The 22,281-nt window shown below is 44.0% G+C and overlaps 1 pseudogene; it reads left to right on the top strand.

Annotated features, from left to right (window-relative positions):
- Positions 1-16,022: 16,022 nt before the first annotated feature.
- LOC148804268 (vicilin-like antimicrobial peptides 2-2 pseudogene) lies at positions 16,023-20,562 on the top strand (annotated as a pseudogene).
- Positions 20,563-22,281: the final 1,719 nt, after the last annotated feature.

Genomic DNA, 22,281 nt, shown 5'->3' with positions numbered 1-22,281 from the left:
CGAGGGTAAGTAAAGGCTGCGTACATCTATCCCTCCCCAGTCCCCAGGCCCCTCATTGCCATTTACGAACACCATCAAATGACCTCATTAATGGGCTGATATTACTCCCAAGTAAAGCCCATTCTTCTAAAATTCAGCCTTTCTAGCCGTTAAAGTGTCCAACCTTGGTTAAAATAGGTTTCTATTCAAGTTTCTCCATTTTAAATTTTAAGTTCCTTTTTTTTCCCTTTAACAAATTTCAAAATTTCCACATTTAGGCGTACTTTTCTGAATTTTCTAACCTTGACTTTTTTTTTGAAAATTTTTGTTCTGCCGTGCAAAATCAACTTCTATAACCCTCCAACCTAATTCTTTATGCAAAGTTTTATCGCGTCCTATTTTGACCCCTTTTCTTGAAATCCCAAAGTTCCAAAGCCTAAGCACCTGTTTGGGAGTGCTTCTTTAGAGCGCTTATTGGGAAAAGTGCTTAAAAGATTACAAAAACACCTAAAAAAGCCCTTATGGGTATTTGATAAAAAAAGCCCCACTAAATGCTTTTTCTTTTTTAAGGGAACAAGCCTGTTTTGAAATAGTTCTTATTGCATTTCTGGCTCGTTGTAACCCCCACCTAATTATCATAATACCTATACTATATCATGTTTGAAAGAAGCTCATTTTCAACATTCACTCATAATCCCAAAGTTTTTATGAAATGTCACATGAAGTAAAAACGGGCTTAAAAATCAAAATTTTCAAATATTCTTGTGTTTTTTGGGGGCTCCTTGGAAACACAAAAACCAAGATACTCTACCCCATTCCCGTCCCATCCCCGGTTGTAGGGTGGGGCACCCACTCCTCATTAGGGATGGGGGATTCCCAAATTTTTCTCGTCCCAAGGCAATCACCTAAAAATACATTTAATTGTTAAGATATTTTAGAAATAAGATTATGGGAATTTAGAGTATTTTAGGGATTGCATTATGACAATTTAGAGGTATTTTAGAAATGGAACTCTGGGATCCTAAGGCCCTGTTTGGTAATGTTTTGCGAGAGCATTTTCTGCCATTCCTGGCGTTCTCGTGGAATAGAAACACGTTTGGCAAAAAAAAAAAAAAATGGAAGAAACGAGCCATTCCCACATGAGTACATCACCTAAAGAATGCGTTCTTTGGGAGTGACCAATTGACGCTCTCAAAGAACACGTTCTCTGGGAACGCGTGGTTCCCACAACGTCCTTGTCTAATATCGAACACATGTGGAACGTTCCCACATGAGAGAAAGGGTGCCATTGTTATTTCACGCAAAAATATAAACTCAAGCCCTAGATTGTCGTTCTACTTCCATTTGATTGGTTTTTCTAAGATCACAGTTTTAAGTATTAATTTCACTAAGGAATATTTGTGTATAATACTGTTTCTCATTTTCTAAATCTAATGAAGATCTACTTCTTAGGTTTTCCACTCGTAGTCCTTTGAATTTTCTTTGGATAAATGGAGTCTCTTATTGACATGTACTAGTGGCTTTTAGAAATCTTGGCGTTTCTTCATTAGTCTTGTTTAGTTGGCAATTCTTTGATCATGACTGTTATTCTTCCCATTGGAGCTTCTCATTTAAATTATTTAGAAAAGCTTATCATCAAAAGATAGAGTCTCTATTTGTTGGGATTCACATGAGAATAATGTATAGAATGAAGAAAGTTATACATTGAAAAGGAATGAGAGGTGTAAGGGATTATATACAAGAATGACCCATAACCCAATGGCTTAGACTTTTGGGTTAAAACTGGTGTTCATTTCTTGTGTGTAAGTCTATATATATATATATATATATATATACACGAGCCCTTTTGATTTTGGTGACTCTCCTCGATGAATAGTAGTGGTATTAGATTTGAAAGTTTAACTAGGCACAAGTGTTGACAGATGCACATGATGATTCTCATAGCTTTGCTGTCTTTCCCATGGTTGAGTAGTTAGTAAGACTAGTTGATCTCTTATGATGTTTCCACCCATGGAAATGTATTCCTATGGTTGGTCCCCCATGGTTGTAAGCAAAGGGCTCTTGGTTGGTCACATCAAGATTTCAATTCAAGAGGGACTATAGAGTTCCCAATGTAGAAAAGACTCACACATATGAGGCAGAGATTGTTGGGATTCACATGTAAACAGTATATGGAATGAAGAGAATCGCACATTGAAAAGTAATATACTTATATACAAGAGTGGCCCATAACTTAATAAGTTAAACTTTTGAGTTATAAATTGTCTATATCTCTTGTGTGTAAATCTTATGTGCAGATACGCATATGAGACCCTTGGTTTTGATGATTTCCCTGAATGCACAACACTATTTCCTTCACTTCTTTCTCTAATATCTGATTTGGTTATTTCATTTTTCGAACTAATAAAAATGTAAAGGACCACGATAAAAACTCTCTTAACTCTATTTAACATTCTATTTTATTAAAAGTACATCCACGTACCCTTATTATATAAGCCTCTTACCAGATTTTTGTTATTGTTCGATTTATTGTTTGGCATGATCTCACACTAGTATATAATTTTTTGGTAATATATATATTAATATATAATTAATAATCTGATATATAAACAAAAAGAATGTGATGTCTCTTAGGCTGTGTTTGGTTTAAAGAAAAAAGTAGGGAAAGGAAAGGAAATATAAACCTTTATAAACCTTGTATAAGTTTCTTTACATTTTCCTTCCTTTCCTTACCTTTTTCATCAAACCAAACATAACCTTAAGGTTAGTATACGCCTTAAAAAAAAAATTAAAAAAAAACAAAAAAAAGGTTAATATTACTATGTTTTCAATACCTCTTTTACATCTATTTGTTTTTTGAAGAGCACATATGATGCGCCACCATCTTCCTTTCCCCCTTTTCTTGGTTTGCTATCCATCTATCTATCCATACAAAGTCCGTTGCATCTGAATGTGAGTTTGAGGTGTTAAATTATTATATCTTATAACATCTGAATGCACCCAGTAATTGATTTAAATATAGGAAATTAACAAAAACCCCAATATATAGCAAATATTCATAAATACAACATAGTTACACTTAATTATAAGACATGGGCGAGTTGAAATGATGGCGGCAAAAGAGGAAAGAAAGGGTAGGAGGGGTATTTGATATTTATCAGTGGTGACTGGTGACGGGTGTTATAGGACATTCATTCGTTCGTTGTTTGTTGAGTTAATTGTCAGTCAGCTTTCAAATTAAAAAAATAAAAGAAAACTAACGCCACTTGTACGTGGAGCTTCCCTCGCTGTCATTGGATTTGGATCAATTAATTAATTCCATTCTGCCCCCAACTGGCCAACTCTTAGGTCTTAACCAATACCAGTCAAGTCTTTCGTCAAGAGTTGCAACTTATGATGTGTTTAATTGAATTTGAACCACCCAAAAGGAAACCGTATATATTCAGTTCTGCATTCAATGGAACCACCCTCGGGAGACCATTTGCCACGTGGATATGATAAGAATAAGAATAAAGAATCGTTGTCATAAGAGACACATAGAGAGAGAGAGTAGATGAGATTCCCCCATTATTGTGAGCTTATTTAATGCAGCACATTAAATCGAGGTTGGGCCTCAGAAGATTTGTTAACCCAAATGTCCAACATCAGCAATTCCCATTAATTGACTTGACACACCCAATCGATTGGCACCTCTTGGGGAGGTCCAAAAGACACAATAGCCGCACTAGAATCAAATCCACAGACAGAGTCTCAGAGCTATAATGTTATTGTTATCCTATCTGGAACTGGAATAAATTGATTCTCACATGCATGTTCACCATTATCTTCATATTAATTAATATCTTCTTCTGACCAAACAGTCCTCGATCTCCTCCATGAGACCATGACCTAACCTGATCAAGATAAGCTATCTAGTATGCTCTACATCATCTTGCAATTTATCTTTAAGATGATATAATTAATTTGGTATTATCAAGTTACAGTACCCATTGTAGATTGTAGTACTGCTAGCTACTCATTAATTAATTAATTAATTAATTAAGAAGGAATCTACTTGTAACTTTCTACCCAAAAGCTTATTGCCGGATAAATTGATTGAATTAATTATTAAAACACATTAAATAAACTCTACATGGTATATATATAGGCTTCTGATCCTATTAAAATTGTTAAACTGCTCATTTAGCTAGTTAACGAGCTGGAGTTGAGGCTTGGTGTCAGTTAGTTCACAAGCTTGAACACTAAACTCAGGCTTATATAGCCTTGTAGGAGTTGAGCTATATATGAATGCATGTAGATTGTGGCTTATTGACGGATGACAGCTCTATATTATTGTAATGTTCATCATTATATTCTATATACAATGTATGACATTATTTGATGAGCTTAGTAGAGGCACACAATGATTTCTGTTTCCATATTATCATAGAAGAATTTTATCTCTGGGAGCATAAAGAGATAAAAAAGAAGAAGAAGAAGAAGAAGAAATATATATAGCAATACATCTGGCAATAACATAAATCTTCCACGGTTCAAAGCAATAAACAAATAAATAATACAAGGCTGGAATTTATCTTATTGCAAACTGCTTCTTTATTTATTAGCAGACTTGGATGGATCTATTAGGTAGGTCCCAATGTTCTGATCAAATGAGACGTAGCTCAGCAGTAGAATGCGATAATTGCGAAGGTGATGAAGCAAGTTTCTAACCACAGATTAATATGTATAGATTAGTTGGGATGGGATATGATAGAGGTCGTTTCTTGGGAGGAGTACTGGAATGCATTCGAAATCTCTGGTAGTTTCTAGCTAGCCAAACAGTACTTTGGCCAACTGGTGCAACGAACCAAACACTAATAATTCATGGCCCTCTTAGCTGCTAGCTAGCTAGCTAGCTAGTTGGGTTCATAAAGTTTACAAGCTTGATAGAAGATGACACTACTGATAGCCTATCTGGTATTCTTTGTCCAGTATAATCCTCCCAATAATCTGTTTGGTAAGCATATGGAACTGACGTTCAACTTGCTAATGTGGGGACTGATTACACTGTTACACTGGATGGATGCAGCCGAAAAGATGCAATTGTCTGTCGTTCTCCCTTCAATATTAGTAGTGCCCCACTTGGGACTAAGACTTCAGCATAAACTCTAAACATAGTATGATAATTAACAAGCTAGCTGAAAGAGAAAAGTTTCCATCGTCGATACATGGTTTCCTTCCTCTTTTTTGAACACAGTCATCGTTCAAAGAACCTCTCTCTCTCTCTCAATTTCAAATCCAATATGGCAAACAGTAAGCTTTGAAAATGTTGATGCTATCTATGAACTTGGTTAGCAAAATTGCTGATCTCAATTTTAATTACCTAGTAGTAGCTACCCAACTCATTGATGAATGGTGATGATTGACCCCCAGCTAGCCCCATCTGATGGCTTATCTTTATCGTAAGGAATAGAAAGATGGTCGATCGCAAGCTGTAGCAAATATCTTCTAATTTCTAGTTTCCAATCCAAACAAAGCGTCAATAGTTATTTTTAAACCTAATTATGGTCGTGCATGTTACCACGCTGTCATAGTGTGGTGTGGCACTGTCACAGGCATAAATGGAAAACAATATTGAAACCAGTGGGCGTGAAGAATTAATTTGTGCAGTGCAACGAGGTGACGAGGTTCTGGTATTAGGAAAGCAAATAATTGAACCACAACTTACTTGGGTTGTGTTTGGTATACATTGCTCTTAAACGTTCTGGTTTGATTAATACAAATTATCAAATCTGTCATTTCAGGCTATATTTATAGTTGAAACTTGAAAATGGCATACACTATTACTCCTAAAAGGTATTAGTAGTTTGATATTGTTAGAAAATTAGGGTCACTGAAATTTGGAGGAAAATCTCTGAGACGTATCTGAAAATATTGTCTTTATAATGTTATTTACTTTCACTCAGTTCCATTGATTTTGCTGTTAGGTTATAGGCAAATCTATTCTCAGGATATAGCAGGGCCTTGGGCGAGAATCTACAACCAACAAAGTTGAAGAATCTCCGAAAAAACCTTCTATGAGATAGTGGCAGATTGAATTAAGAGAGACATGAGTGATTTCGAAAACCTTGTGTGTGCATTTACTTGATTCACGCTCCTTAAATAATTTCTGAAGAGTCATAGAACAAGTATTGGTTCAGAAAAAGGCTCATTGAACAGTCATAATTTCAAATATTGTGACTTATAAAAAAGTAGTTAACAGTTAATGAATGTTAACTTTGAATGGTACCTCTTGATCACACCTGATCAAATCATATCTGTCGATATTTTAACAGTCAGCTTCGCACGAACAATCAAAGTCACCTTATGAGCAAAGTGCGCCTCTGAAGTGCCTCATTGCACCACATACGTGCACACACGCGCGAGTGCACATTACACAGTAGCAAGCCTCCATACTCTCCTCTTATATTTCTAAGGAGTGTAAATAAGCTTCAATTTAAAAACTTAAAACAATTTTCGTAATTTTTTATGTAGAACAAGTTAAAAATTGATTTTAATAAGATAAAAACTATTTTCTGAAATATGTATACAAGTGTATTTTTCATATAATTGATCAATCAAATGTCATTGAATTTAATATTTAATGAGATTAAAGTATAATAGGTATTGACTATCATTTTATATAGTTGAGATAACTCTCGTATGTGTAATATGTGATGTGACAATACATATCTGATGGAGGACGATTTAACTCGACCTATGAAACGGTGACATGTGGACACTGACTCAGCATGAGCGATAGCTCAGCATTGTAGCCTAGTGCAACCAAGTGACGGGCCCATAAAGCAGCTCGTTACATTGTAGCTCACAAAAGGAGGAGCTCGCCACAACACGAGCTCCGGGTTTCCCGAGCTACCTTTGAAAGGATATTCCGAGGCAACTTTAGCTCGTGAGCTAGGGGAACTAGCTCGCCCGAGCTCTCAAGCAGACAAGTCATCCCAAGGACCAATTCTATTAAGGGTAATCCTGAAGTATTCCGAGCTCGCTACAAAGTAGCTCGCGAATGAGCCACGTGAGCACTCCTCAGGAAGCTTCTATCTGACAGGCCGTACCGATCAGACTACGCCACATCCCTTACTGACGGCGCAGTCCCTGTCCTTTCGACAGTCTGCGTCCACGTCTCTCAGTAGGCGGAGGCGTGCCTGCCACTTTGGAGACGTGTCACTCTCCCGGGCGAGAAGTACGTCACAACGGCCACCTGCGCAGCCCTGGCAGGTAACGGCTGTGGTAGGAGCCCAATGGCGGTTATGCCCGACCTGACATGAACGCCCCAATAAAAGCCCTCAGGGCAGAAGAAAAACTTCTTCTTGAGACTTCTAATCTCTCGAGTATAGTGGTAATGTGCTATCTGCACTCTTAGCCTTCGTCTTCTCCTTGCTTCTCCTACAAAGAACTAACTTAAGCATCGGAGTGTTCCCGTCGGGTAAGCCTCAGGGGATTCTTCTTCTTCTTCATCTCAGGTATCTTCCAGGAGCCACGTGAGTGCCAGCTAGGAGTGACCGGATCGCGCTACATCATTTGGTGCCATCTATGGGAAACACTTCGAAAAGCCTTTCTCTAAACCTTCACAGCTCTTTATTCCTTGAAACTTGACACTCATGGCTTCCTCAAACAACATCGGACGAAGCATGGAGATGGATAACTCCAAGGAACAACCCTAGCTTCCTACTGTCTTTATAATGTTATTTACTCTCACTCATTTCCATTGATTTTGCTGTTAGGTTATAGGCAAATCTATTCTCAGGATACAGCAGGGCCTTGGGCGAGAATCTACAACCAACAAAGTTGAAGAATCTCCGAAAAAACCTTCTATGAGATAGTGGCAGATCGAATTAAGAGAGACATGAGTGATTTCGAAAACCTTGTGTGTGCATTTACTTGATTCACGCTCCTTAAATAATTTCCGAAGAGTCATAGAACAAGTATTGGTTCAGAAAAAGGCTCATTGAACAGTCATAATTTCAAATATTGTGACTTATAAAAAAGTAGTTAACAGTTAATGAATGTTAACTTTGAATAGTACCTCTTGATCACACCTGATCAAATCATATCTGTCGATATTTTAACGGTCAGCTTCGCACGAACAGTCAAAGTCACCTTATGAGCAAAGTGCGCCTTTGAAGTGCCTCATTGCACCACATACGTGCACACAGGCGCGAGCGCACATTACACAGTAGAAAGCCTCCATACTCTCCTCTTATATTTCTAAGGAGTGTAAATAAGCTTCAATTTAAAAACTTAAAACAATTTTAGTAATTTTTTATGTAGAACAAGTTAAAAATTGATTTTAATAAGATAAAAACTATTTTTTGAAATATGTATACAAGTGTATTTTTCATATAATTGATCAATCAAATGTCATTGAATTTAATATTTAATGAGATTAAAATATAATAGGTATTGACTATCATTTTATATAGTTGAGATAACTCTCGTATGTGTAATATGTGATGTGACAATACATATCTGATGGAGGACGATTTAACTCGACCTATAAAACGGTGACATGTGGACACTGACTCAGCATGAGCGATAGCTCAGCATTGTAGCCTAGTGCAATCAAGTGACGGGCCCATAAAGCAGCTCGCTACATTGTAGCTCACAAAAGGAGGAGCTCACCACAACGCGAGCTCCGGGTTTCCCGAGCTACCTTTGAAAGGATATTCCGAGGCAACTTTAGCTCGTGAGCTAGGGGAACTAGCTTGCCCGAGCTCCCAAGCAGACAAGTCATCCCAAGGACCAATTCTATTAAGGGTAATCCTGAAGTATTCCGAGCTCGCTACAAAGTAGCTCGCGAATGAGCCGCGTGAGCACTCCTCAGGAAGCTTCTATCTGACAGGCTGTACCGATCAGACTATGCCACATCCCTTACTGACGGCGCAGTCCCTGTCCTTTCGACAGTCTATGTCCACGTCTCTCAGCAGGCGGAGGCGTGCCTACCACTTTGGAGACGTGCCACTCTCCCGGGCGAGAAGTACGTCACAACGGCCACCTGCGCAGCCCTGGCAGGTAACGGCTGTGGCAGGAGCCCAGTGGTGGTTATGCCCGACCTGACATGAACGCCCCAATAAAAGCCCTCAGGGCAGAAGAAAAACTTCTTCTTGAGACTTCTAATCTCTCGAGTATAGTGGTAATGTGCTATCTGCACTCTTAGCCTTCGTCTTCTCCTTGCTTCTCCTACAAAGTACTAACTTAAGCATCGGAGTGTTCCCGTCGGGTAAGCCTCAGGGGATTCTTCTTCTTCTTCATCTCAGGTATCTTCCAGGAGCCACGTGAGTGCCAGCTAGGAGTGACCGGATCGCGCTACATCATTTGGTGCCATCTATGGGAAACACTTCGAAAAGCCTTTCTCTAAACCTTCACAGCTCTTTCTTCCTTGAAACTTGACACTCATGGCTTCCTCAAACAACATCGGACGAAGCGTGGAGATGGATAACTCCAAGGAACAACCCTAGCTTCCTACTGTCTGCATCGGACAGTTCATTGTCCCTCTCTCAGCGGAAGGGATCCCTAGTTTGGACGTGCCTCTTACAAGGGCACCCGTCATTGCTCCACTCCCTACTACAGTCGGAGCAACCTTCACCGAACCCTCGGTTGTGCCCCCAACGGCCAACCCGAACCAATTGGAGGACTTGGTGCAGTGCATGCGGGCCATGTAGGCCCAAATGCAATAGTTTCATCACTTCCTGCTCTATCAGCAACAGGTGCTACACTAGGTCTCCTAGTACCAGTATCAGCAGCAATTCCCTCAGCTGCCTCAACCTCAGCTTCAGCAGTCGCAGCTCCCTCCTCGGTACCCAGCCTCACAGCGAGCTAGGTCTCGCCGTCAGGAGGAGCACCTTTCTTGCCAAGGATAGGCCCCCGAGAACCCTCCTAGGAGCCAGGCCTCCTCCCACGGCAGACAAGAAAGACCGGCCACTCCAGTCTCACCGCGGGCAGTCAGGTCGGAAAGACCTCAGCTCGCCAAGTCCACGTCGCCTCAACCCTCCAAGCCCGATACCCTGTTCCTAGAGAACCGGTTCGAGATTCTGGCCGCAGGCTCTAAGCAGGATCCCTCTGTCCGTAGTCATCACCAGCGGCCTGAGCTACTTCCTGCACACACCATCCCTGACAGCACAGAGGTGACCAGCACAAACGCCGAGCCACCAAGAAGCAGAGACGCCGCCGTCGAGCTCGCCGATCTACCACCCACGATCTGCCCGAGCTTGGAGGCAAAGAAGAGGTAAGCTCGGGCGAAGTCAAGGCTCCCCTCCTCTCAGTTCAATCCCCCTTATCTCCCGAGCTCTTGGCAGTCCCAATGCCTAAAGATTTCAAGCTCCCCCCTCTTGACAAGAACGACGAGTCGTTCGACCCAAATGATCACGTGGATGCCTTTCAGTCGCAGATGCACTTGGCGAGAGCCAGTGAGTCGTGCATGTGTGTGGCCTTCTCCACCACTTTCAAAGGAGTAGCCCGCACATGGTACCGGAACTTGGCGCCTGGATCAATTAGAAGTTGGGCGCAGTTCGCTCAAGCCTTCACGTCCCACTTCGTTGACAGCAAGCGGTGCCCGCGGACTGAAGAAAGCCTCCTCAACATAGTGCAGAGAGAGGGAGAATCCATCCGAAGCTATGTCAAGCAGTTCAACGATGCTTGCATGCAGATACTGCACCTAGACCCCGCCGCGCGCCTCGCAGCAGCCAAGAAAGGCGTGATGCAAAAAGAGTTCAAATGGCACATGGTCGTCAACCAACTAGCGACCATAACCGAATTTCTTAAGCTCGCGGACAGGTTTATAGCCACCGAAGAAGAGATCAGCCAGAAGGGCGAGGGCATGCCCGAAAAGAGGAAAAGGGAAGGAGAGCCTTCCAGTCAAGGGGACAGCCGAAAGAAAAAGGATGCAGCTCGGGGGGCAAAGCCGGGTCAGTCGTTCCGAGCTCTCGTAGCGAACCGAACTGATTACACCCCATTGAACGCAAAGCGGGCCAAAATCCTGATGGCGATCAAGGATGCCCCGTATGTGAAGTGGCCACCCCGTTTGAGGGGAAATCCCAATGAGAGAAACAAGAATCTGTACTGTAGTTTTCATAGAGATCACGGTCATAGTACCGAAAATTGTAAAAACCTCCGCAACGAGATTGAGGAGCTCATCCGTCACGGATATTTAAGGAACTTTGTATAAAATAATAATAATAATAATAATAAAATAGGTCGGCAAGGGGAGCACAGTAAAGATGCTCCCGAATCTAGCAGTAGGTCGGCCGAACAGTCACAGAGGCAGCCTCCGGAAGAGAGGCCGGTTTGGGGCACTATCCACGTGATAGTGGGAGCTTCGATCGTGGCGGGTTGTACTTCAGCAGCAGCTCGGACGTCAGTTCGTGAGGCCGCCTGGGAAGAACGGAATCCTTCGAAGTGGCCAAGGATAGAAGAGCCAATTTTCTTCACGGAAGATGATGCGCGAGGGGTCCACTACCCCCACGATGATGCACTTGTGATAAAGCTGAGGATCAATGACTTCGAGGTCAGGCGCGTACTCGTTGACTCGGGTAGCTCGACAGATATCCTCTTCAAAGCCGTGTTCAACCAGGTTCAGTTGCAGAAAAGTGACTTGAAGCCCGCAGACACTCGTTTGGTGGGCTTCAGCGGAGAAGAAGTCTAGCCCCTTGGGAAAATAACAGTACCTGTAGAAGTTGGCACATGGCCCTACATAGTCAGACTTAACCTTGACTTCCTGGTGGTCGTGACCCCCTCCCCATACAATGCCATAATAGGTCGGCTGATCACCCATGTCTTATGAGCGGTGGTCTCCACCTATCATTTGGCTATGAAGTTCCCTACAGACTTCGGTGTTGGGGTAGCGCGGGGCAACCAGCTCGAGTTCCGCAAGTGCTATGTCGCCGCCATGAAGGGAAAGACCAAGGTGGCCGACGACCTCAAACTGGAGCGGCCTATAGAACAAATCAAGATGGACCCGGCGGACGAAGAAAAGACTGCCTTCATCACGAAGTTCGGTCTATACTGTTACAAGGTTATGCCCTTCCGGTTGAAAAACGTAGGGGCAACCTTTCAAAGGCTTGTAAATAAGTTGTTTGCACCATTAATTAGGAGAAAAGTAGAATGCTATGTAGACGACATGGTCGTCAAAACTCAATTTTCGCATGAATTAATACAAGACTTGCATTCTGTTTTTGAAATTTTGCATAAGTTTAATATGAGATTAAACCCAAACAAGTGTGTATTCGGTGTGACCTCGGGCAAGTTCCTAGGGTACATCGTCAACCGGCGCGGCATTGAGGCCAACCCGGATAAAATTAAGGCCATCTTAGATATGAGACCACCCCGGAAGTTGAAGGAGGTTCAGAGGTTGAACGGCCGCATAGCCACCCTGAGCCGCTTCATGTCCAAGTCGAAGGACCGTTGTTCGCCATTCTTTAAGGCAATTAAGAGCAAAGGGTTTGAGTGGACCCAAGACTGCCAGCTCACGTTTGACGAGCTAAAGAAGTACCTCGCTAGCGTGCCGATCTTAACCCGGCTCGAGGAGGGTGATGTTTTAGAACTATACCTCTCGGCAAGCGACGAAGTGGTCAGTTCGGTACTAAAAAAGGAAGTAGATCGGGTTCAACGACCCATCTACTATGTTAGTAAAGTATTGCAGGGAGCAGAGACGAGATATCCATAGATAGAAAAGCTAGCATACGCACTGGTAATTTCAGATCGGAAGCTCCGCCCGTACTTCCAGGCTCACACTGTTATCGTCCTCACCGATAAACCTCTGAGGCAAGTCTTACTTAAGCCCGAGGTCTCTGGTTGGTTGACGAAGTGGGCCGTTGAGCTCAGCGAGTACAACCTCTAGTACAAGCCGTGAACTGCCATTAAGGCCCAAGTCTTAGCAGATTTCATCACCGAGTGCACATTCAGCTCCGAAGTTCTCAGGCCGGTTGAGCACGAGGCTCCCAGCTCGGGTGAGCCCGAAGCTCCCAGGCCGGTCGAGTCCGAGCCTCATGAGGTAGCAGCCAGTGTGGCATCTCTCCTAGTTCGGCCAAGCACGAACTGGGATGGGGAGCCCTGGATCCTTCACGTAGATGGCTCCTCGAACCAATAGGGCAGTGGAGCTGGAATAGTTCTGCACGACTCAAGTGGCACGAAACTGGAGTACGCGCTACGCTTCGAGTTCACGACATCTAACAATGAAGTGAAGTACGAGGCGTTGATAGCCGGACTAGCTCTAGCTAGAGAAGTAAAAGCCAAGCACATCATTATCTGCAGTGACTCCCAGCTCGTGGTCAACCAGGTCATTGGTGAGTACGAAGCTCGTGAGCCAACCATGGTCGACAACTTAGCCAAAGTCAAAGAGGCCCTGCTCAACTTCCAGTCACACTTCATTAGACAAATCCCTAGGTCGGAGAACGCTGAGGCCGATGCCCTGTCCATGTTAGCCAGCACCAGCGACATCACCATGAGAACCATGTACATAGAGGATCTGCCTCGGCCTAGCATTCTCGGGGGGGGGCAGAGGAGGTCGCTCCCCAAATGTGTATATAACAGCTGGATTGACCCGTTCGCGAGCTTCTTGCAACACGGGACCCTCCCTGCAGATCGCAATGCAGCCAGAAGGGTGCAGTGCCAAGCAGCCAAATACGTCATAATAGACGAATGACTATACCGGAGATCCTACACGCTCTCCTACCTGCGTTGCTTGCGACCTACCGAAGCCGAGCTCGTACTTTGCGACACTCATGAGGGTCTGTGCGGCAAACACTTGGAGGCAGGGCCCTCGCCCAAAAGGCACTTCGACAGGGGTATTATTGGCCAACAATGAAGGCAGATGCTATTGAGCTCGTTAGAAAATGTGACAAATGCCAGAGGCACACCAATATTCACCACCAACCCGTTGTCGACCTCAAGTATCTCACCAGCCTGTGGCCCTTCGCACAGTGGGTCATTGATCTACTCGGGCCATTCCCGCCAGCAACGGGTGTGAGGAAGTTCTTAGTAGTAGCAATGAACTACTTCACAAAGTGGGTAGAAGTCGAGCCCCTTGTAACGATCACAGCCCGGAACGTCCAAAACTTCTTTTGGAAGAACATCCTGTGCCGCTTCGGGTTACCTCAGGTATTGATTTCGGACAACGGAAAGCAGTTTGAGAACATCAAATTCCAAGACTGGTGCCGAGACATGGGAATCTGACAGAATTTTACTTCAGTCGCACACCCTCAAGCAAACGGTCATGCAGAAGTCACGAACAGAGCCATCCTCCGCGGACTGAAAGCACGATTGGACCGGGCTAAAGGGTTGTGGGCAGATGAGTTGCCCAGTGTTCTATGGGCCTACCGAACCATGGAGAAGACCGCCACGGGAGAAACACCCTTCAACCTCACCTACGGCACCAAAGCAGTTATCCCCGCAGAGATCGAAGTCCCCACACTACGACTAGAAGCATACAATGACAAGACGAATGAAGATGAGTTCCGTACCAACCTCGATCTACTCGACGAAGTAAGAGACCTCGCGTACATCAGGACCGCAGCTTACCAGCAAAGAGTAGCTCAGTACTATAACACCAGGGTCAAGAAGCGGAACCTCCGCGTCGGCGACCTGGTCCTTCGCAAAGTTACGGTACCTGAGCTCGGTGCTGGCAAGCACGGGTCCAATTGGGAAGGACCTTACCGAGTGAAACGAGTGCTCGGGGATGGAACATATGAGCTCGAGACTCTCGAAAGGAAACAAGTACCTCAGGCATGAAATATTGTCAACTTAAGACAATACTATCTGTAAGAACTGAGTAGGCCACGAGCCACTCCTAGAGCCTAAGGGCCAAAATGCCGAGCTAACATGACCTTGGTGCAATAGGACCCAGTCACCTTTATGGCATGGGCGAACTCCAAGAGTGGACCATAAGTCATTCCTAGAGCCTAAGGGCCAAAATGCCAAGCTAACACGACCTCAGTGCAATAAGACCTAGTCGTTTCCATGACATGGGCGAACTTCAAGTACCGAGCTGACCAACACCTCGGCATCAAGAAAGACAGCCATTTCGATGATGAAGGTAAAGCATGAGAAGCGTAAACAGCTCGGGTTTAAACCCCGCCAAGCATAGCTCGTTTTAGTACGATGATCGAACTAGAGAATAACTGATGGGCGTATAGTTCAGGCACACATAGTAATCACTTTGCCGTGCACCATAGAGATGCCTTAAATGATTTAAGGGACAGTTCGAGATAATGATTATCGAGGAGTCCTACTTCGGGTATGTAGCTCTAATAGCTTGGGTGTTGAGATCACCTTAGCAAAGATAAAGAGAGCACATCATACTTGGAAGAAAAAGGGAGAACTTTCATTACCATTTCAAAAAAAAAAGAGAGAGAGAGAAAAATGACAATGCAATAACCGAGCTAAACAGCTTGGGAAAGTTTGACAATCACAGGGCACAACCGCCCAACCAAAGACCTTTGAAAGACCAGATTTATGGCACCTGGGAGCCACCAGAAGTTCGGAAAAACACCACCTCCTCATCCTCATCCTCCGGGGAGTCAGGCTCCTCTTCCTCCGCTTGATCCGCCCCCTTCATAGTGATGCCGTCGAGGTTAAGCCCAGAGAACTTCTTCCGAACCAACCACCGGCAGAGCTTAAACCCAGAGCGGTATGAACTCGAGCCGTATTCCACCTGGAGGTCGTGGTATTCCTGGGAGTCTCTGAAATCCCAGACCGCTTTCTCTCATTCAGCCTCCACCATCTGGTCAAAGTTTCGAATCCGATCTAGAAGAGTGGACTCCAAGTCCCGCACCTGCTGCCGGAGGAGCTCCCTCTCCGCCGCCACCCTCGACGACTCCTCCCTGTAACGCGCGCTCTCTTTAGAAAGTCGGGCAATTTGAGCCTCCTAGTCGCGGACGAGCAGCTCTTGAGACTCACTCCCCTTGCAAGTGTGATGGAGCTCGCCCCAGATCCGGTCGTGCTCGCCCTGGAGCTTCTTATTAGTAGCCTGCTGGTCGAGGGCGTCGCCGCGGTGGACGCGCGTCTGGAGAGCCATGGCATGGATGAAGGTATTCACCTGCCAACAGAAAAGAAGATCATAGGACAGTGAAAGGAAGCAAAATGATTGAAAAAGAAAGGAAGGAATCACTTACCACCATGCAGTGGGAGGAGGCGAACGCGGCGAGGTCCCTGGACTCCATATTCCCCCAGTGAGCAACCTCGTCGTTGTTAATCGCCTTCCGGCTCCTCCGGTGAGCCACGAGGTAGTCGTTCACCCCTTCCCAGTTCCCCACTGAGAACGGAGGGTAAGGGTATGGCTGGAGGGGGTTACAGGGAGCCGCCCCCTGCTGAGGGAGCTCGTCCCCTCCGAGACCATCCCCACTAGTTCCCTCGGGTGGAGGTGTCGGGATCTCAGGCGGAGGGGAGGATTAAACTGGCTCAGCAGATCCGAACTCAGTGCTCCCCGAGGGGGGAGTCCGGTCGAGGCGCGACCTCTTCACTTGGCACCTCTGGTTGCTTGAGAGAAGGTGGCGCGAGTCGATACCAGACATGATGGTTGCCAAAAAGAAATCAGTGTTAGTTCGATAAGAATGAAATATATATGTGCATGTGAACACAGTGTCGTGACAAAAACCATGCAACCTAAAAGGACAACCTACCCGGGCTCAGGTCGGCCTGCTTGAGCTTCTCCTCGGCCAAGTAGTCCGAATAGAGGAAGCCTACCGATGCCCACGACAGCATCGTTTTCCGAGTTTTAGGGTCCAGCTCGGCCCCGGAGTCCTGGATGGCGCCCCTCTAAGAAGTTGGGAAGGGCCACCCCTCGGGGTTATGGACCACAAAGTAATCCCGCTTCCAGGCGGGAATCTTATTCGGTAGCTCATACAAGAGCTTATAGTCGCGGCGGGGAGAAAGGTAGTAAAAGTGCCTCTCCGGTGGAACTCCAGGAGTAGCATTTTTTATACAAAGAATAGAGGCAAAAATGTCAAGGTTCAAGGGAAGACAGTACTCATGACACAAAGATATAGTCCCAACCATGTTTCGAATGGCGTTGGGATGAAGCTGATCGATGGTGACGTTAAAATGGTTTAGCACCTCCTCTATCAAGGGGTGCAGGGGGAGACGCAGGCCAACCTTGAGCTATTCTTGGAAGATAACTATGTCATTGGGACCATGCTCCCAAGGCAAGTTGCCAATAGGGAGGCTGTAGGCTAGGTCCCCAGGGAGGTGAAAGTAGCGGATTAGAGACCTGAGTCTCTCCGCCATCATGGAGGAAGGGCCAAAAGTGTCAGGCTCCCTCCCCCGAGAAGTAGATGCTACATCACCGGAGGCCTCCCAAGCCTCCGGGACCTGCTCCCAAGCTCCCCTCGAGCTCGGGGGAGCATCGTCGTCCTGGTTATCGCCCCGGTGGTAGGTGTGGTATGGGTACCCAGACATGGTTGACAGCAATTGGGACTCACCAGAAGAGACGAAACGAAGTAAACTGAGGAGCTCGGGTAGACTAGATGAACGTGCGACCTCAGAATCCGAAGACAACAAGATGGCGTGAGAGAAAATGAGGCCCAGAGGGCCCTCCTATTTATAGTCTCCACACCTCCAAATCGACGGTCCAGATCAAAGCAGATCCAACGGCTCACAGGCGCACTGACCGCACGCCTTCTAAAAATTGAAGGTGATTGGCGGCACGTCTTCCACGGTTAAGGTAATGGCGGCCACTCGACGTCCAGAGTTAAGAGCCACTTCAGCATGTTTTCAGAATTCGAAAAGTCAGGAAAGTCAGAAAATCTCTTGATTCCCGTGAGTGCATTTAATGTGAGTAGTCAATCAAGTTTGAATTCCGGTCAAATCAGTCCATCACGCTTCATGAACTCCTCGCGCTAAGGCAATGCTCTTAGCTCAAGGAGTGGGGGGCAATTGATGGAGGATGATTTGACCCGACCTATGAAACGGTGACATGTGGACACTGACTCAGCATGAGCGACAGCTCAACATTGTAGCCTAGTGCGACCAAGTGACGGGCCCATAAAGCAATTCGCTACATTATAGCTCACAAAAGGAGGAGCTCGCCACAACGCGAGCTCCGAGTTTCCCGAGCTACCTTTGAAGGGATACTCCGAGGCAACTTTAGCTCGCGAGTTAGGGGAACTGGCTCGCCCGAGCTCCCAAGCAGACTAGTCATCCCAAGGACTAATTCTATTAAGGGTAATCCTGAAGTATTCTGAGCTCGCTACAAAGTAGCTTGCGAATGAGCCGCGTGAGCACTCCTCAGGAAGCTTCAATCTGACAGGCTGTACCGATCAAACTGCGCCATGTCCCTTACTGATGGCGCAGTCTCTGTCCTTTCGACAGTCTGCGTCCACGTCTCTCAGCAGGCGGAGGCGTGCCTGCCACTTTGGAGACGTGTCACTCTCCCGGGCGAGAAATACATCACAACGGCCACCTGCGCAGCCCTGGTAGGTAACGACTGTGGCAGGAGCCCAGTGGCGGTTATGCCTGACCTGACATGAACGCCCCAATAAAAGCCCTCAGGACAGAAGAGAAACTTCTTCAATGGGTAGAGATTCAGCTCCCGATTCAAGCTTTTGAGTGGTCTAGATAACTACCGTTTGGCTATCTTGGAAGGCAAACCTAACACTTTCCTAATCCCCCACCACTGGGATGCAGATGTTGTTGTCATCGTTGTTAAGGGGAAGACAACAATCAACTTGGTGCACAATGATAACAGGGAATCCTACAATCTTGAGTGTGGAGATGTAGCTAGGATTCCTGTTGGAACGATGGTCTACTTGGTGAACAGAGACGACAACGAAAACCTCTAGATAGTCACACTCTTCAGGACCATCTCAACTCCCGGCCACGTCTCAAAATTCTTCAGCGCCAGCAGCGAAGATGGGGAATCATTCTACACTGCATTTAGCAATGAAATCCTGGAAGCCGCTCTAAATACTCTAAAAGACAAACTAAAGAGGATGTTGGGAGAGAAAAGGAAGGGAGTGATGAGGGAGGCATCAAAGGAACAGATTAAGGCCATGAGCGAGTAGGCTTCTTCATCATCAGAGGGCAGGCGTCGGTGGAGCATACACAAAAGTGAGACAAGGGGCCTGTTCAACCTGTTGAAGAAATGCCCCATCTATTCTAACAGCTATGGACAACTCTACAAGGCCCAACCTAACGACTACCAGCAGCTCAAAGACCTCGACGTCTCTGTCATATTTAGCAACATCAGCCAGGGAAGTCGGAGCAATTCTAGCTCCCTTGTACAACACGAGGTCGACCAAGATAGCTTTTGTAGTGAAAGGGAGTGGATGGTGGGAGATGGCGTGCCCACACATCTCCAGTCAGAACCAGAGAGGAAGAGAAGGAGAAGGTGATGGGGTATAGTATGAGAAGGTCAGTTCCTGTGTGTCTTCAAATACAGGTTTCATAATTCCACTGGGGCATGTGTTCACCGTCGTTGCTTCTGAGAAAGAGAATCTACAGATAATTGTATTTAGGATAAACACCTAGGATAACAAGAGGAACTTCATCGTTGGGAAAGAACACAACGTGAGGAAACAGATGGACAAGGAGGCAAAGGAGCTGGCTTTTGACATGGGAGAAGTCGTTCTTTGTTCCTTGTCCCCTGAAGCAGAAGTTGCGCCACAAACACGATAATGGCGGACGACTGTTCTCCATCTTGGATTCCGCCGGTTTTAGATAAACTGTAATTTGTAGGATGTAGGAGATGGACCTACTACTACTGTTGCTACTACTTAGTACGTACTAGAGTCTGGCTAGAGTGAGTAAACATCAACTGCGATCCTTTTTGTAGAAAGAAAACAAATGAGAGGTTCTGCTTTCTAGTTTTTCTCACCACCTATGAAATAATAATGAAATGAAGGCTCTTTTTGGTAGTTCAAAAAAAATCGAAACAGGAGAAGAACTCTGTTCGAAAATCGACGACTTCTCAGTTCTTCCGTTCAAAAACAACGATTGTCTTCATTTGTCGTCCGATAGATTATTCCCCACTACCTTCTTCCCCATGCTCAAAAAAGGGAGAAGAAGAACTCTGTTCGAAAATCGATGACTTCTCAGTTCTTCCATTCAAAAACAACGACTGTCTTCTTCCCCGTGCTCCTCCATTCGTCGTCCAGTAGATTGTTCCCCACCGTCATAAAATTATTACCGCTATACCCCTGAACGCAACAACAGGAGAAGAAGAACTTTGTTAAAAAATCGACACCTTCTCTATTCCTCTGTTTGAAAACGACGATAGTCTTCTTCCCTGTGCTCCTCCATTAGCCATCCGGTAGATTGCTCCTTGTCATCTTCTTCCTCGTTCTAAAAAAAAAGGAGAAACGAACTCTGTTCGAAAACGACGACTTCTATGTTGCTCCCGACTGTCTTCTTCCCCGTGCTCCTTTAGCCGCCATCCGGTAGACGATTTCTCTTTCTCCTGACCGTCTTTGTTTGTCAGAGGCCCCCTGTACTAGCCGTCCGAGGCAGCCGTTCTTCACCTTCAAAAGTGAGCTTTTCCGGTCATCGTGCACCCCCATCCGCCAGAGCGGCTTTCGGGTGACGTTTAATAGTGAAGACGCTAAAATACAATTTCTTATACTGAAATGAATTTCTTTTTTAAAATACAATTTAAATAGTTGTTTTTAAAGCCGGTTACGTATGATAACCCTCCCTGACTCTACCCTCCCCGCATTCAAGGGTAGGGGCGGGTTGGATTTAGAACCTATATTTAATTTCTTATTATTTCTTGTAAAATAACACAAATAAACAACAAAAAATTCCAATCGTGCCATCCACCCAAGGATAATTTGGGGGTTGGCCCGGCCCGGCCCATGGCCCAAGCCCGTGTTGGCCTGTGCCATGTCATAGGCCTGGGCTGGGCCATAAGGCGAGCCTTGGGCATGGCCGCATGGGCTGAACCGGACTAGATTGTTCTTTTTTTTATATTTTATATTTTTTATTTCTTTGCTAAGTAAAACTAAAGCGTTTAACTTTCCTTTGGGAACTATTTGAAAAATAAGAAATCTAACAAATAAATGAAAAAAAAAATACTTAACCAAATAAGAAGCCAAAGAGACAAAGACTCAAAGTGAATAATAAATTGAAATAAAAATAACAATTTTATTTCATTTAAATTTGAATGATACAAAGCATACAATGGCTGGATGAAAATTGGAAAATGGAATAAATTAATAAAATATAAAAAATACAATATAGTTACAAATTAAAAATAAAAATTATATTATTAAAAAATATAAAATAAATTAAATATAATTAAAACAAGATTTACAATAATTTGATACAACTATTGAGTATACAAAAAATATTAACTTCATCATTTTCTCCTATTGTTCTTGACTTTGATTATCTGCTTCAGGTGACTTTGATCTCCCATTCGGGGCAGATCCCCACGGGGATCGAGGAAATGGGAAAATTGCCATCCCTAGTACTTACACTAAAACAAGATTCCAATGGAACCCATTCCTAAATTATGTGCGATGACAGTGAGAACTAGATAAGGTTTTGCATGTTCACTCCACCAGGCTAAAATATTAAAATTATTTGTTTCCTCTGAGGTGAAGGAAGAATCACCTAAAGTAGAAAAATTTGTTTGTAAATAAAAATTAAGTTTAGTAAATGAACTTATTGTCGAGGCAATGGATTTCTGCCTCTTACTTATTAAATAAAAAAGATTTTCTCTTCCACTATTGGTCTCATGTTCAAAAGTGGAAGATGCAGTTGTATAAGTTGTAGAATTTTTATTATTCCCTGTTAATTCAGATTCATATAAATTGTACATTTCAAATAAAAAACTATTAATTTCTTCTTTTTTATTTCCAATTTCAATATTCATATTTCCACAATATGTTTCAAGTAAAATATCTGAACCATTTTTCCTAATCGTAGGATCTAATATTGTAGATAAGCAATAAAGAGGAGAAATGTTCTCCCAATATTTTTGAAACTTATTTTCCATTATTTCAACAATACTTTTACCTTGTGGATTCTTTTTATATTTTGCAAAACAATCTCTTATACAAATTGCCATTTCCCATTCTTCATCAAATGTAATATTAGTGGGCATTTTTTCATTATAAAAATCACTAAGAATTTGATTGTGAGAAATACAACTTTCTTATATAGCATAGGTAGAATTCCATCTATGTTTAACACTTAATATAAAATGTTTATATTTTAAACCATAATTTTGACATAAATAATTAAATTCTTGTTTTCTTGCTCTAGAACTTTTAATATATATATATATATATATAATACAATTTCTATTTTAGAAATATGGGTAGAAATAATATTTAA

Source organism: Nelumbo nucifera, chromosome 1 (genome assembly GCF_055504915.1).
Source record: "Nelumbo nucifera cultivar China Antique chromosome 1, China Antique-T2T, whole genome shotgun sequence".
In the NCBI taxonomy this organism is placed as follows: Eukaryota; Viridiplantae; Streptophyta; class Magnoliopsida; order Proteales; family Nelumbonaceae; genus Nelumbo; species Nelumbo nucifera.
Note: the sequence above shows the minus strand (reverse complement) of the source record. Positions and strands in the feature narration are given on the sequence as shown.